Below are 17,933 nucleotides of genomic sequence, written 5' to 3'. Positions count from 1 at the left end.
CAAATATCAAAGGCTCGATAAACGTTAACATGATTTTGAGCGACTTGTTACTTTTAATCCTTTGACTTAGTATCAAACTCGTAACGTGTCGCCAGCAATCATAAAAGCTACGGTCCTCTGCTACCGCGTGGTCGGAGCGTGTCGCAAAACAATCCAGGCATCACTCCCCTCCCAGCAGCTCCGCACTCAGCACCACTCACACCGATCGGACCGTAGGCTGTCTCATTAGCTCCCCACCACTCATTGCAAGGTAGCTCACTAGCTCACTGATCAGATTGCAAACTAGCTCACTGCTCCCCACCATGGCAACTAGCTCTCAAAGACGAGATCGCACGGGGTGGACCACATGGCGAACATAGGCGTCACTCTGTTCTCTGTGCTCTTGTCACACTGAAACAGCTTGCAACTCGCTTTCGTGACTGAGCACTTCTCCATCTGTGTTCAGCTATTAAGTCTTTGAATACTTTTTAGATCTGTTCCAATCGTCTTATGTACTATTATGACTTCTTCCATGTCTGTTCCTTTTATAGTAGCTTCTGTTGGAGTGTTGGTAGCCTTTATTCACCTTTTAACTCCTTTGGGTGGAAATGATATTCAATTAAATGGTTATTGTAACATACATGATAGTCCATGTATACACGTTTCCTAAGGACAAATGGTCAACATTCAGAGATATGACAGGAACGAACATTTGAAGCAAAAAGCTAAATATTGACATACGCCCCATTCCAAATGGTTTCTGAGACGAAATATATATAAAGTTGCTTCAGTATGTTTTTCTTGAACAACACGAAATGCGCCGCCTCTAGCGATGCTTGTTGCAATACAGTATTATACTACATCAAATTTCTTTTAAAAGGCCCCTTTTAATTTTTTCTCAAGGACTTTTAGACTGCGTGAAGAGAGGGAGAGAATACGGAAAATCTTGAGCAACACGCATACATTGAGGTTTACGTAAGCCAGTATCAAGTAGTTTCTCGACTTGCTGGGCCACGTGTCGAACACGTCTGCACTACTAAGGGACATTGTAAACAATGACATTATACTGAACAATAAAGAAAGTAAGTAACAATGTACATTAAATATGATCTATCTCGGAAACCTCTCAATAGAGTGCATACGTCCACATGAAGTTTCTTGGCCCAAGTGATCATTCCTGCCATATCCCTGAATATTGACCATTCATCGTGGCATGACCTGTATATTATGACTGATCTTTTGTTTATTCATTTAACTTGAACAGATTAATATAATCAGGAGTCCTCTTACATCAGAGCAGAATTTTATATGTAATTACAAAACTTGTTAAAATCACAGTGGCCGGCCTCAGTCCGGAACCACGCTGCTGCTACGGTGGCACGTTCGAATCCTGCCTCGGGCATGGATGTGTGTGATGTCCTTAGGTTAGTTAGGTTTAAGTAGTTCTAAGTCCAGAGGACCGATGACCTCAGATGTTAAGTCCCGTAGTGCTCAGAACCCTATGGACCCTTTGAAAATCACGGTGACACAGAGAATCATAATATTTTTAATAGAATATTTTTTCTCCTTCTCTCTGCATGTAGTAGGCATTTACCTGTTACCCATTCTTGGCTGAAATTGTTGGTTTTCCTCGGGCTTCCTAAATATCTTCTGCTCACTGGGTAACAATTATCACCAATTTTGGTAATCTGTAGTCTTCCATTCTTTTGACATAATCCTTCGCGATGTTTCTGTATTCTTTAATCTGCTCATTTAAGTTTTTGACTCCCAGTTCTTTTCTGATGTCTACATTCACTCTCCCATCAGACAGAGCGTACCAAGCAACTCTCCTTAGCAGTCGGATCTCCAGTGCTAGTATTCTGTTGGGAACTATTGTTTCTTCTGTGTTGTCCTGGAAAGAGCTTCAAGGTCTAGGTTTGCAGTTGTTATTATGAGCAGTAGTGGATAAACAATAAGCATGAATATTTGGACTGCGACGCCGTCTTGTGCGGTAAATGCTGTGCAACTACCGTCATTTACCTCTGTTAAATAATCAGTAAGTATGTGTTTTGTTTACAGTTCAATGAACGTTATCACTAAAGTCAAGTACGGGTTTAGTTCCTTGCTTAGGACAATGGGACCAACTGGAGCTTCTACTTTTCCTACTCTTCCGTGGATCATACAAGCTATTCCATAGAGCATGTGTTCTTGTGTGTTTCAGAATAATGTATTAGCAGTCTTAGTTGTCGCTTCTCTCAGTTTCATTGATTCTGTTTGCTTTCTGCATGTAATCAATTTTATTTTCAAGGAGGTCAAATGGTTCAAATGGCTCTGAGCACTATGGGACTCAACTTCTGAGGTCATCAGTCCCCTAGAACTTGTAAGTTCTTAAACCTAACTAACCTAAGGACACCACACACAACCATGCCCAAGGCAGGATTCGAACCTGCGACCGTAGCGGTCTCGCGGTACCAGACTGCAGCGCCAAGAACCGCACGGCCACTCCGGCCGGCTCAAGGAGGTCGTTCGTGAGTCTGATGTGCAGTGTCTCTAACATTCATGGACTGTTTTAGCTCTTCCATTACCTCTTCCGTTAGCCAAGGTGCAAGTTTTCTCTTCAGGTTTCCTGTCTTTTGGGGAGCATATTTATTATGTAACAGAGTTAGTTTGGTAATGATGTAATGAGCTGACATTCCAGGTACGGATTTCTTAGCTTGGGGATTTCGTGGCAAATAGTTGTATTGGAGCCTGACTATAGGCTGCATTATGGACGGGTGCAAGCTGAAATACTGTTGCATTTGAAGAAGAAACTACACACTTAAATTTCACTGCCAAGGGGCAGAATATTTATCATAGTGTTCCTAGCAATATTTGTATGATCCTGAGTTTAATCGAATCTTGAAAGGTCAGTTTTGACACTGGCTATCCCTCCTATTTTCGGAGGTCTGTAGAGGACACACATTAGGCAAATTTCTTTTAAGGGATTTGATGTTTACGAAAATATATTTATCTATTTGTCTTCATGACTATTGGAAGTGTGTAATATTGTCGGTAACAAGTCAAAGTGTTTGTATTCCACTACTCGAACTTCTCATCTGTTGATTCTGTGATGTCTAAGGACAGCGGAGACCACGCTTGGTTGGAGCCAGGTGTCCAAATTCATTAGAAGAACGATATAGATGTCGATATTCTGAAATATATGGCCGAATTCGTCGAAATCAGTTGTAAGTGATGGCCAACTATGTTATACAGTAGCAATACAAAGACGCTGGTAGAAATAGTGGATGCATAAGCAGACAGTTTCTTAGCTCCTAATGCACAGACTTTAGAATTCATTTGCACTGCTTTTCTCCAGCCTTCATCCACACCAATACCCTGTCATCTCTTGTTGACACGCTATGTAGCCCAAATTAGTATATCACATTTTTTGCGCCGATGCCAAGGTAGCCCCTGCAGGCCGGCAACACATCTAACACCACACTGGATCGAGGTTGTCTATGCCCAACTCTTAAGCAATGGTAAACACCGGCTGTTTTAGAAACACACATTCCGCGTACTACTTCCTACAGAGGGAGTTCGAGATGGCCTGAAGGAACTATTACTACACTAACATCTAATTGGCTGACCAATACTATTTAAAGGCTAGAACCAGTATCGGACGTCAGTTCACGCCGAATACCGACCCCAAGGACGACTCCACGGAAGACTACGTCTTCGCCATCGGAACAGGACTTGGAATTAAGTATATGTGTGTTTCCTAGGACTCTTGTGGGAAACTTAGAGGTTGTCCTTTGTTGCCTCTACTCGGAAATTCTTACTGGCTTTGTGATTGTGACTTTTCGTTGTTATTTAGTCATTTCCACGTAGGCTCACGTAAATAAAAGTCGTGTTGCAAAACTTTCAAATTGTTAGTTACTTGGCTATGTTAATAGTAGGTGTTTCAATTTCACCATTGTACTTTCATCCCTGCACTACAATATGTTATCCACGTTGCCTTCGCCTAGAAGAATTACGAGCGATGTTCGGTAACATTTTACCAAAATGTAAGAAAAAGGAAATGGCCACTACTGTCAGAAAATAATTGTCCTGACTTCTGACTCATCATCAAACTTGAAGAGACATCTGAAATCGAAGCATCCTACAGTACCTCTGGAACAATGTGGGTCAGGAAGTCGATCAAGATCGCCATCAATCTATACAGAAATTCGAGAAATCGTTTCTCGTTTAGTGTCCTCACTGATGTCTGCTTCCGCCTCGGGTGAAGGTATCCTCCCAAAAGGCAAATTGAGTCTAAAGCACTATCCAGACCATCAGTGTCATCAGGTCCTGAACCAAGCCCTCACCCGCAACTACTTTTCATTTACTGCAACCAATAAGTAATATTTTTAATATTATAGAGCTGTCCACATTAAGTACATGTATGCCATTCGATGTACAGCTTTTAAAAATGATTTTCAGTAAAAATTAAAAAAAAAATTCTGCCATCATAAAGGTAGTCTGCAATACGTCTGATGCGAAACATTAGTTCGAGAAGAGTGAACTAAAGTCATACCTTTTAGAGCTCTCATAATTCGAAGACAGACAGATTGCAGAAAACAAATGAAACTGGACAAAGTCTGATACCCAAAAGTCAATATCAATTTTAAAATAATTTCCACAATAACAGAAAATGGGTCAAATACGAAATTAACTGCCATGCTTTTTAAAACTTCCACATATCCCATGCTTTGCACATCCTTTAAACCCCACTGCTCAGTACGCAATTCAGATGTCCATACAGAAACCCTTTGATGAGTTCAAATAAATTGTTGTGTTTCTTAAGGAGAAACCCTCTGCTTTAAGCAAACTTGCTTAAATGCAAGGAAATTTTAAAAAGAGGACAACTGAAATTGCAACAGAATGTCCCAAGCAGATGGAACAACTTACGAAATGTTGAAAAGATTTACTTTGAGTAAAGATTCCCTACCTTCTTACCCCACTATTTTAGGTGGAAAATCGATCACTTTAAACTTAAAAGATATAGACTGGGAGATAATGAAATAGGCTTTACCGATTTTGAAAGTTTTTAATGAAGTAAGAAAAGAGGGGACCTCAAAGAAAACAGTCTTAGTTTCAATAATGAAAATCTTGCCAAGATTAATGGAACGGCAACTAAAACATTTTAAAGACTAAAATAAAGAATATCGTCAAGAAACAAAGTCAGAGGTTGATTATTTGGTTAAAGAGTTATCAGAGTAGTTTGGTGTTATCTCCAGTAACGAAATGATTAGTCAGGCAACATTACTGGACCCAGATTCTAAGTCAAGGATTTTCTGATGACAAAAAATTTCAGGACTCTACATGACGGCTGATGTAGAAATGAAACCGTTGGTTGTTCAACAAGAAAAAACAGAGCTCATGTCTCAACCAGTTACCACCGTTACACATGAGACTTCTTCAAACTGGTAGGAGTTCAATGACACTATTAGTCAACTTCTAGCAAGTCACAACCCAGAAAATGCAGCAATTGTCGAATTGGACAAATATTTTGTGGAGGGATATGTGCCTAGAAACAGCGATCCAGCGATCCCTTAAACTGGTGGGAAATAAAAAAAAATTGTTGTGACCAGCGCTGTATCAACTGGTTCTGAAAGTATTATGTATCACAGCAACATCAGTGGCCTGTGAACGAATATTTTCAAAATCAGGAGAAACAGGCACTGAGAAGAGATAGAGACTTACATTGACTAAAATGGGTCAAATTTTATTCATAAATGACAATACTGATTAATTTTTCTTTAATGGGAACATATATGGTAATAATGACTGTAAACGATGACTGCAGATACACTTCAATTACAGTTGTTTTAATTCTCATACTCCACTTTTTCCAATAAAAATATCAAAATAGATAAAGAAACAGTCTTCATTCTTAAAAATTTTCCACTTGATAAAAAATATTTAGGATTTTGTTGTAATATTTGTAACTTATTTCCAGGTTCTGACATTCGGCCTTGTAAAATGTTACTGGTCAACACTTCACTAGTTTGCGTCTCTTTATGCCTAGTCGAGTTGCCATCAGACACACAAGCTTTGTTTTGTTAACTGTGGGTTCGAATACTGATCACGAACGACAACTCGTCATACCATTCAATGAGTATGATAAGACTTCCTCAATGTCACTTATTGTAATGAAGTTTAATTTTCAAGCGTTAAGGACTGTCTCATCTCTAATAATGTGTTTTCTAATATTTGTTGTAAGACGATATTGGTTTACATCTGGACTGACAAGGGGAGGCCGCCAATTGTGAAATTCAGATTCGATTCATACTGCGCATAATAAAAGCTCATGGCCAGAGATGTAATGTGGCAAAGCACCAAGATGCACTTCTCAGCCGTTGTCGAGAAAATCGACAGTTAAAAGAAACCGTTGCTGCGAAATACTCTCTACGATTAATGATTTTCTACAGCGTCTTAGCGCAGCGGTAAGCGCTGGGGTTCGTAATCCGAAGGTCGCCGGATCAAATCTCGCTATAAACTATTAATGAATTGCTTATGCATGTTGGTGAAGGCGGATCGCTCTCCAATTGTACCGCCTCCATTTTTCCGTTTGTTTAACAGGGTGTACCAAAGCTGTCCCGTCCGCACGGTTTTCGACGAAGTTACAAGTTGCGCTAGGGACCGCATCTACCTTCTTTCGAAGTTAGCAGTCAACTACGCTGTTATGGGGCGGCTCGTTTCGGCCCATTCAACATCTGTCCTTTAAGTGTAACGAGCGAGTAACGGAGTTTATATTTGATACCTGCCACAGCAAGTTTGTGTTCGTGGGGTCTCTATTCTAATTCGAACGTTTGACTTACGCTATACGTATTTGTCTCTACGTCTTCCGTTAACTATACGTGGTTAACTTTATGAAGACAATTAATAACATTTGTGAAATACAACTTTGTTTGAGGAAAACATAATGATGTTCGAAGTCGCCAGTTTTTCCACGACAAACGACTTTCAACAACTTCTTATACGCATAATTGTTGCAACTGATTGCCGGGAATTATATATATATATATATATATATATATATATATATATATATGAATTACAAAAAGCAAATACTAAAAAAAAAAGTTGCATGGAGCGAGATTCGGACTACGAACCCGAGCGCTTACCGCTGCACCACCACGTTGTAGAAACTTACTAATCGTAGAGAGTATTTCACCGCAACGGTTTCTTTTAACTGTCGATTTTCTCGACAACGACTGAGAAGTGCATCATGGTGCTTTGCCACATTACACCTCTGGCCATGAGCTTTTATTATGCGCAGTATCAATCGAATCTGAATTTCACAATTGGCGGCCTCCCCTTGTGAGTGCCATAAAGAGCAGTTGTCTGTAATAATCTCTAGTGGCTCTGATTGTGTATAGTCGAACGACAGTACTGTAGACGGTTTAGAGGGCCTGTGACAGAGCTATACTATATTGGTTACGTGCAGTTAGGTGCGGTCCACACATTGGAATTCAGAGGTGGCCCGCTTTTTAGTGCTGTCGAGTGTACCAAAATCCTTTTGATAAATAATTATCGTCAGTGATATGAGGCTGTAATTTAGTGGATTGTGGCTATTTTCTTTCTTCAGTAATGAGTGGCATATGCAGCTATCCCGTCTTTACGTACAAATCTTTTTTCGAGCAGTTACATGTGATTGCTTAATATGGGGATAATATATCGGTGCACGCTTGAAGGAATGTAACTGATAGAGATTCAGGACCCGAAGGCTCCCCTATATTAAGTCATTTAATCTGCTTCGCTTCATCTTGGATATCTCCTTCTAAGCTATTTATGCTGGCAACTGTTCTAGATTCGAATTCTGGATTATTTGCTTCGATTTCTTTAGTGATGGAATTTCTGAAAGCATGTAAAACTTCGTTGTCTCCTGGCCTTCATTGCTTCATTGCTTACATATTCCGCACATCAAGACGCTTCATTCAAAGTCAAACTCGATTAGATAAAGTCAATGTTGTATGAATTCATGTAAACGATATGCAAATAACAAATAAATCGCAAGTGCGCACCGAGGGTGAAGTACTCGAGGCTGGCGTACACACACACACATTCAAGACACGATGGTCACAAAAGCTTTTAGTTCAGGAGAGGCAAACCGCATGCTAGGAGGCTGATCCCTTCAGATGACAAGTCAACCTATCTACGTCGGCCAGCGACTGCCTGTAGAGTGGACAGAGTTTGCCTGAGTGAAAGGGAGAACGATCCCGTGTTCGGCTTAAAAGCAAATTCTGCTACATTGTGTGGGAGCGCCCAGCATACGCATTCTTTTTACAAACATAGCACGCAGTTTCAGAGGTTTTCACAGGGAGGCAGCAAACGCCAAACGCCGATGCTACAGATTTCCGGATTGGTCACCTTAAAACGAAACGTCATTCTCCCATTTTAGAAGAGCATTGCTGATTGGCAGAAGATAATCCTGATGCCTTGAGCTGTAGGAGTAATGGAAGAGACCGATAGAAATATCCCTTCACGTCTGACATGGAGAGGGGCCGTTCCGTTGTCAATCTTGGACAGAGAACACGTAACAAGAGCGTGTGCGCTCATACATGTACTCAAAGAGCGAGGAACAAGTCTCTCCTCAGTACTTCACTGGGAGAGCACCTCTGTCGAGAGTGAATCGGAGTGTGACTCTATATTGAGTCCTTGCAATTAAGCGTTGTTCACTGTGTTGGCCGCCACACTTATTGTGCGGTGTGAACGGACAGACTTACAGTTAAACGCCTGCGAGCGAATTTTTAAGTGGCATCGCGGTGGACTGGTTATCTGACCGGTGTACCACGCCAGTATTTAGACTAGGGGCGAATAGGAGTCCTTGACTTCATCAAGGCATAGGGAGAGTTTGATTGGCGAAGGTCAATTCAGATAGAACGAGAGTTATCTTATTTGTCAGCAGCAAGCGACGCACACAGCAATCATCACAGCTTATGGTATTGTGCGCTACAGCTCTTGCAAGCCCCATATTTCCTCCACAACAGTACACTTCACTGCATTTCACACATGACAGCCTCGACCACACCTAGGAACATTCTAACGGATAATTATTCAAGTTGAGCAGATAGGGCTCTCAGCCATTCTGCCAAGTCAATAACAATCTTAAACTTTGTATAGAAATTTCATTAGCGAATCCTATCCTTAAGAGGTAACCTCACATTCCGAAAAGAACCCGGAAATAACTTGTTCGGTTCATAACTAAAAGTTCCATTGTGATTTCTCAGAATCTTAGCAAAAATAAATAATAATTTTCGTTAGTTTCATGTTTTTCGTACACTAACTAGCACTACTCCAGTACCCAAGTATCCCACTAGTTACGTAAGAAATTTTGTGAATTTTTGTGTCATTTCCTTACAGCGGACGATTTCAGAATGTATTTATTGCTGAAAGTTTTTCAGGCATTTCTCTTTAGAACGTTAGGAGCGTCTGTCTGACTTCTGTAGTAGTGGGGGGTGGAAATTGCATCTTGAAGGAGCCACAGGGTAAAGGGTACATCTCAGATTAATTCGTTGTGCAGAATGATAGAATAGCACCCACACACACCGCTCACAAGCACTTTAGTAACTCAGCTTCAGTGACACTGTCGTCGTTAATATTACCACTGGTCACGCTCAGTGAAGGTATTGATTGTGAAACTATTAAAACCGTCTAACAAATGAAATCATCACTAAGTGTTGAGTTTCAGTAAAACATCACCAGACATGGAAATTTTGCGTTCTTTTAAAATTGTCATGTAGTTATCGTTGGATCTGCAACAGTGTTCCGATCCGTATTGGGTGCCATGGGGGATCATTTCCCTCTCACATTAATATATTTGGTTTAAACCTCTGAATTGCCGTCGACAGTGTTGCTTTGAATTTGTCTGATACATAAATGCTTAGTTTGTGGGATACTGTCTTCAGCTTCCTCCTACTCTCTGCACCCTACACACATGCTGTTCATAGTATTTAATTTGATAAGTGTACATACAATCAAGGCACGTAAGTATATTTTAGGCATCTGTCGACATCAGCGGCGCTCTATTAATTAAGTTCCGAGGAGACTGCACTTCAGAATACTATTCAGATATCGTTTACACACACATGAAGTGTGTAGGCAGCTTGCATTATAGCCGTTTCAAACAGGTTCCGCCAAGAAAAGTTTTCTATTGCTAAACAGAGTTGTCTGAAGTAGTTAAAATTCGTAGTATTTTACTTGGTGCAGTATGGACTTCATAACTGATTACGGTAGTTAACACTCAATAAGTGAATGTCAGCATCTGAGTTAACCATACATAAAACTCCATTGTCCGAAAGAACAGACACCATTGATGACCTGCAGCTGTCTAGAATGAAATTAGAAATATATTAATACCTTCAGCTGCTAACGGGCGTTGATATGTATCAACGAGGACAAGTGAAAATGTGTGCTCCGACCGGGACTCGAACCTGGGATCTCCTGCTTACATGGCAGGCGCTCTATCCATCATTTTGTTCGTTATAGTTTGTTCTATGTTTTCGAGGCGGACGTCTTATGACGTCCGTTTAAGTTCTTCGTTGAGCCATTCACTCAGTTTTCTTATTGCAGAGCGCAGCTAACCCTCTGACCGAGGACGCTGAGCTACCGTGCCGGCTATCCAGCTGAGCCACCGAGGGCACAGAGGGTAGCGCGACTGCAGGGACTATCTCACGCACGCCTCTCGCGAGACCCACATTCTCACCTTGTATGTCCACACACTACATTTGTAGTGTCCCTCCCCAACACACTTATTACTCGTGGAAGACATTCTTACCAAGGCCCGTAAGAGTTCGGGGAATATGTGTGCATCCGCACAAAAGAAGACGATCATGGCCGGTGTTGCCAGAACTATATAATTATATGGATATGGTCTCTGTTCTTTCGGACATGTCTGAAAGAACAGACACCATATCCATATAACTATATAGGTCTGGAATCACAGCAACTGACTGAACTTTTTACAATGTATTCCTAAGATCCAGATTTCATACAATCTTAAAAATTTTCTGCCCACCTTTATCCGTTTCGAGATGCAGTGGTTGAAGGTTACCCTACTTGGACACGTAAGATACACGTGTAAAATCCGGTATGAGGCGAAAAAGTACATTATAAAGTGGCGTAGCAGGGAGAAATGTGCTCTAAAATGCCTCCGTTGTCATCTCCAAACCCCATGTTGTTATACTGAAGCACATGCATTTCTTTGTTTTTTCTCTTTTTTGCACTTTAAGCCCTGTCTGGGTGTAAAATTAGTTTTGAATTATTTCTGCTCCACATAAGTATATTACCTAAATTTTACCGAGAAGTACATTTCGTTTCATAATGAGTTACATGCCCTTCTGCAGCAAAGAAAAGAAGGGAACCAACGGAAAAATGAGGCTATAGGAGGACAAAAAGTGCAAATATGTTTCTATTTATTTTAAAGATTCTGAATGAGAAGTGGTTTACGAGTTGCCCCATTCTACCTTTCTCAGAACCTTCAAAAATTACCTCAAAAATCTTCTCATTTCTTTATGCTGAGGGAGAAGAAGACAGTGGCAGTGGCAAAGAGACGGAAAAATAATAAATCCTGAAGATAATAGACAGTGGTTGTGTTATAGAAGGAGCGAAGGAGGTTACGGCAATGTAAGAGAAAGGGAGGGACGCAGTGTCACTGGAACATAGTTGACAGTGACTGAACAGTGCTAGAAAAAAGATATAGGTGGCAGTCACAGGGAGATGAGAGGGAGGGATGTAACGAAAGAGAAAGTGGTAGTAGGTGAGAGCCTGTGATAACACAAGACAGAATGTATGATAACTGAAATGTGGAAGAGAGAGATGGTGACAGTGAAGAGAGACAGCAGCAGTAGGAAGGAGAGAGGGAATGAGATACTAGCAGTAAGAGGGAGCAAGAGGGAGACAGTGACAACGAAAGGAGACAGTAATAGTAGGACAGAACGAAGGGGACTGTGGCTGTGACACAGAGGACAATGACAGAGAGACACAAAAAGATAATAAAGAGATAATGACAGTGAGTTCGGCTGAATAAGTGAGAGAGAAACGGCAACTTGGATTGAATGATTATGAGCGACTTACCGAGATGGAGTAGTGAGTGTGAATGAGTATGGGGAGCTTATGGGATTTTGAGGTGAGTTGTGTGCTATAAAAAGCGTGAATAAGTTCACATGCCAAAATTCTTAGGGAAATTATTTAAAAGTACTAAAGAAGGCAGAATGAGGCAGCTGATAACCCACTTTTCTGTCAGTCTTTTAAATAAACAGGAACATATTCGCATCTTTTATGCTTCAGTAGGAGCAATTTTCCGCTGGCACATATATGCTTTAGTACTAATCCTACACCATTTTAATGTGCTACTATTTATCGAAATGTATTTCCTTTTTGCTGTGCACATGAACGTATATAATGAATGTGATTTTTGATAACCCGTATTCATATCCGTTTGGATTAATTGTTTTCACAGACATCTGTGTTCTGACATACACAGACGTTATTAAAGAGTGTGAATGACAGTTAGTAATTAATTCTATAAAGTAAGAATGGGTGTGTTTTGACTGTTCTGTGTTCAATAGGAGAGCATCTGAATTAGTTGGTAAGCCATCACTGAATGAGTGATAATTTTGAGGTAATGCCATATCTTCAAAGTAAATCGGTATGAATGAAGAATTTAAATATTGGATAATAATTGTAAATTTTATCTAAAAGAATGAACGGAAAGTTGAGAACTGATGCTCTCTTTAAATGGTATGTTCCATGAAGTAAAGTTTATCTCTACACTAGTAATGAGAGTGAATGTGTGGAGGCTTAGAACAAGTGTATCGTTGGAAAAAATCCTTTCCACTGCCTAACAATTTTTGCCGTTACAAGCACGTAGATCCCATGCTAGATGAGTAAAAATTGCATCTAACCAAATTTTAAAATCGAGTGAGAGTTGATGTTACGCGACCGTTTTTGCCGAACTTTCCATGAACCATAATCAGATTCCATCAAAGTAATAAACACACCCAGATAAAATCAGTTGTTCGATAGAAATGAGAGTACAAATACGGGTAACATTAGTGTCAGTGATCACTATGTATAACTACTAATTTCCACGTTAATTTCGTATTCTGCACAACTTTTTAAGTACGTAGTTGGGAGTAAAACTGAATGCATGTGGAGGCAGTGGAGAGCGAGCCAGTGTCTGCCTATTATGGCGGGAGGGGGGCAGTTGTCTTCAAATGACAAGCACTACCACTATGGCGAGGAGTGGAGAAGCCACTTAGGAGTTGGGACCAGTATACTGCGTGTGGCGCAGGCTCCACGGGAAGGGCACCGTCCGATTTGCGGCCTAAATGTCGGAAAGCTATTGTGTACTGTTTTTAATGTCGCGAGTCTGCTGGCGCTAAGTGGACATGTCGTGAGCTAACAATGACATGGAGTGCAGTATCAGAATACCCTGCGCTCTGCAGGAAGTCCATATTCTGGCAATGTAAAGCCCCCGACTATGCAAAGACCTCTAAAGGAGAGTGAAAGCCCCCCGCCCCCCCCCCCCCCTCCAGGCTCGATTGTGCTGCAGCATCCACAGCCATCAGTTGGCGGCAAGTTAACTGCATTGCCGTTAACTCTGCTAAGAAACGTTAAGAGCCGCTACCACTGGTTAATTTAAACTAATTCAGAAGCTGGAGACCCTAGGCGCTTGTGTGTATGTGGAGAAATCCTGGTGGGCTGAAATACGAAATAAGATAGACAGTGACACTCAGATATTGCCTACTTGTGTGCTCCAGCACTAAAAACCTCCACAGCTGGTTCATTATTTTAAAACTGAATGTGGAAGAGAGATTTTTTCCATTGACAAAATGGATCTGACTGGTTAGAACAAAGAAAAATTACTGTCAGTGGTGAGAAATATATGAACAAGGCTCACAGACGAGAAGATAGAGTATAATTCTGCTTCTTGCTGGAAGCACTCCGTGGAACTTACATCCATCCAACATTCGCCAGCGTACGCTTCAGCCGAGAGAGGTACTTCAATTCCAGGTTCTGAGGGAGAGTAGTTTCCGGTAAAGGTACAGAATAGATTGATTTTGAATATCAGATATCACAGCCACTAGCCATGGACACTATACATTCTAGTCGTATGTATGGTGGACAACTGCAGCATTCGCAAATTGAGTTATAGGATACCTGCGACGATTTCAGGCTGATGGCAGGGTTTTCATATTTTTAATTCACTTACATTTATCAGCAATCCCAAACAAAGCTTGTGCTCAATCAAAATAGTGGGTGCTTGCATTATTCCTTCTGCAGTTCTTTCTTTCCTCTATGTTTAACATTCAATAATCACTGTGCGACTTCCGCGATGTTGGTAGTTTCTCTAAATGTTGTGGTGACTTTAATGTATTACCTCATCACCAGACCTCTGTCAAGGGGCTGATAGCCATATCTCATTGTAGCTTGCATTAATATTTAATGATTGTCACGATTTTCTGTATTTTTGCACTTATTTTTAACTTGATGTTTACAACGAATTGTAAGGGTTTCATAGGGTTTTATAGTGACCACTGTAATCATTCAGTAGTCTGAAGGTACATACTAGCGGCGTCATGTTGCAGAGGGTGCTTATTACCAATGCTTCGTGGTAGAGGGTGCTTCTTACCCGTTCTAAATGGCAGAAGGTGTTTTGTATCAATATTGGGTGGCAGACAGTGCTTTGTACTAATGTCCTACCGACGTTGTGAAGCTGAGGGTACTTCATACTAATTCTTTGCGACACTGGATAGTCTCTACAAATTTAGCGTGTCATACAGTACAGGAAATGTCTGAGAAGATTATAGACGAAAAGTAGCTCATACCGCACTGGCACTAGTGTTAGGTGGCGTGCAAGTGAATGTAGCTCGCTGCGAGTCCGTTGTAGTTGGACGGACTGCACAGCGGTTGGGCAGTCGGCAAATGTCTCTACCTTGCACTGAACTAGTGCTGCAGTCGTCAGACCGTGCATCGTTACACCACCACAATCGATGGATGAGCAGAGGAACGCTAGGCCTCATTTCGCAGTCACGAATCAACCCACCAGTGTATTAAATGCCTTATATAGAACTTTAATGGGAACATTATGTCAATTATAGTCTTTTACGTTTATCTGTAACAAGTGATGCTTTAATACTGAGAGAGTTGTAAATAGTCAGAAAATTCCAGTGGAAGTGGTTTGTACACCTTAAGTAAATTTTGATACACATATCTAAGAAATATTTTATGTGTTGTAGTTTATCCAGTTTCAGGTGCAGCGCTGCCCGGGATAGCTGCGCGGTCTGGGGCGTCTTGTCACGATGCTCGCGGCTCCCCCCGTCGGGGATTCGAGTCCTCCCTCGGGCATGGGTGTGCATGTCGTCCGTAGCGTAAGTTAGATTAAGTAGTGTGTAAGCTTAGGGACCGATGACCTGAGCTACTTGGTCCCGTAAGACCTTACCACGAATTTCCATTTTCAGGTGCAGCATATTAAACGCCTGCTGCTCAGTATTTAGCTACTGACGTCACTAATCTTTCCCCAAGAAGCATCACCACGGGTTGCAGCACCTAAATTTTTCTCATACTATAGTCAGGATGAAGAATGATCGGAATATCAGACGCAATGGTGGCCTATTTCGCTGCTTATAGCACAATAGGTATGGAGCACAATGCTTTCTATTTGTAGATGCCGACGACTACCAGCTATGTGTTAAACAGTTTCCAGACACTACTCAAAAAATCTGTCTAACACCACGACCTTGTTAAGCGACCATACGAACATTATGATGCCAGTCACATGCTGCAGCAGCAACCATCTCAAACACTAATACAGCCGAATGCCAGATTCAAAGGGCTAACTAGGCATTGTGAGTTTAAGTGTTTTTGTGGAATCAGTTATGGTGATGTGGTGTTACGTGATTTAGTCACTTAAAATGTATCATACACATGCATTCACGCTGCAATTATAAAACTAGCAGATCGTGATTAAAATTAGTTGTTTATTGTAGAATCACAATCAATTTTGGACTCAACAAAAGTTGACTTCGAGACCCCTTTATTTCTGTTGTTCAAAGTGCAAAAGACAATCCATCTACAGCTTATAATAGCGTTAAAGAGGTTAAAAATAGGGCTCAGACAAGCAGTAACGGTAAAAGTAGAAACTCCCAGTCTCACAGTACAGGATGTGTGCTACAACATTCTGTGACGAAGTCTTGTCCTCAATGCTTTTCGAATCATGACCGGAAAGCTTGTCCTTGTGATGCAGGACCTATGCAGACTCCAAGGTTACATCAAACAGTATGTTTATGCGGCAACCCAATCTCAGGCAACAGCCGCCACTGTGCGAACCTGTATCTGCAGCAAAGCTGTCAAAAAGTGAATATGGTTACGGTGAAGCCATTAATACTGGCATAAGCCGAACCTCGCACTTCCACAACATGGAAATTTTCCGCTGCAGTATTCAGGCAGGCGAACAAGCTTTCTTTTCAATTACTAATGGATCGAAAGACAATTAAATTACAGTTGGACACGGATGTTTCTGTTACACTAATAAATAAAGGCACATACGACAGAATCGGTAGTCCGCCACTACAGCAGCCTATTTCTATTTTGTCCACCTACGACAGACACGAACTTCCGGTCCGTGAGGTATGTAATTTGCCTGCACCTTTTCGCACAGTCACAAGGTGTGTTTCATGTGCCAAATTCTAGAAACAGTGTAAGCATATTTAGGTAAGAGCTACTTTTTTTAGTTAAGGAGTGTCTTGAATGATGGAATGAAATGATCTCTCCTGAAAATAAAGAATAAAATTTTCTATGTAGAGAACAAAAAAATAAACGAGTACTACACGACTGAAATAACGCAGGTATAATGATAACGCAAATAAGTCCCTGAATCCCTGTTGTTTGGAAATAAAAGACGATGTTCTAGATAAAATAAAACATTTTTTGTAAACGTAAATAAGCATACTTTTCAGCATCACTTTTCTTTCACATAAATGACGTAAGAAATAAGAGACATAAACTCCTTCTTTGAGTGCAAAACAGTGACTGACAACGTACCTCTTCGTGGGCGCATTCCTTCCCGATCGTGTTGTAACTCGTGTTGGAGACGGGAACGTCTTTGTATGTAATGGTAGGTCCTCTCCACTGTTCTGATCCTTTCCTGTTCAGAATCATCATTTACAGTGTTTACATTCTCCTACCTGGTCACCTTAACTGGTTGGGGGATCAAGCAAGGCACTGCCTAAAAAAATTGCGTATGTGTTCGATATCTCGGATTATACAAAATCAGTGAGTGACGTCTTTGTAGGAAGGTCCCAAAGTCTACCACATTCCTACCACCCTCTCAGAAAAGCTAAATTACAATCAGACACCGAATCCAAGTCACTCTGTTGGTCTTCGTTTCAGGGAAGTATTTCACATCCGGGAGAAGTAATACCCATGGCTCAGTTGCTTGTGTCACCAGCAGGAAGGCTATCATTTTTTGAATCAAAAATAATACTGCCGCCGAAGGCCCGCATGTCAGGAAATGTTCATCTATGTCTACTACACTGTGGGCACGGTGGCGTTTCCGTCATGTGAATTGTATGTAACCTGGAACGGGTCACAAACTTCCCATTCACAACCTGATACCTATACGCGTCGCCGTATCGAGGTGCAAGTGGCGCACTCTACGCCATACCAGTGACCAGCTCGTTGTTGGTTGCCGCCTCCCTATGCCGTTACTCGGCCGTCCTCAAATCAATATGATATATATATCGATCACCGCGTACGTTCCCGTAGTCGATATTTCAGTATGTACATAACTGAGTTCCACAAAAAAGATTCGTGTGCGGCCACCGCTACCGGCGCCAGACGAGGGGATGGTGCCAGTCCGGGAGAAGTAATACCCATGGCTCAGTTGCTTGTGTCACCAGCAGGAAGGCTATCATTTTTTGAATCAAAAATAATACTGCCGCCGAAGGCTC

This window comes from Schistocerca piceifrons, chromosome X, assembly GCF_021461385.2.
Source record: "Schistocerca piceifrons isolate TAMUIC-IGC-003096 chromosome X, iqSchPice1.1, whole genome shotgun sequence".
Classification (NCBI taxonomy): domain Eukaryota; kingdom Metazoa; phylum Arthropoda; class Insecta; order Orthoptera; family Acrididae; genus Schistocerca; species Schistocerca piceifrons.
This window is presented reverse-complemented; position numbering follows the sequence as displayed.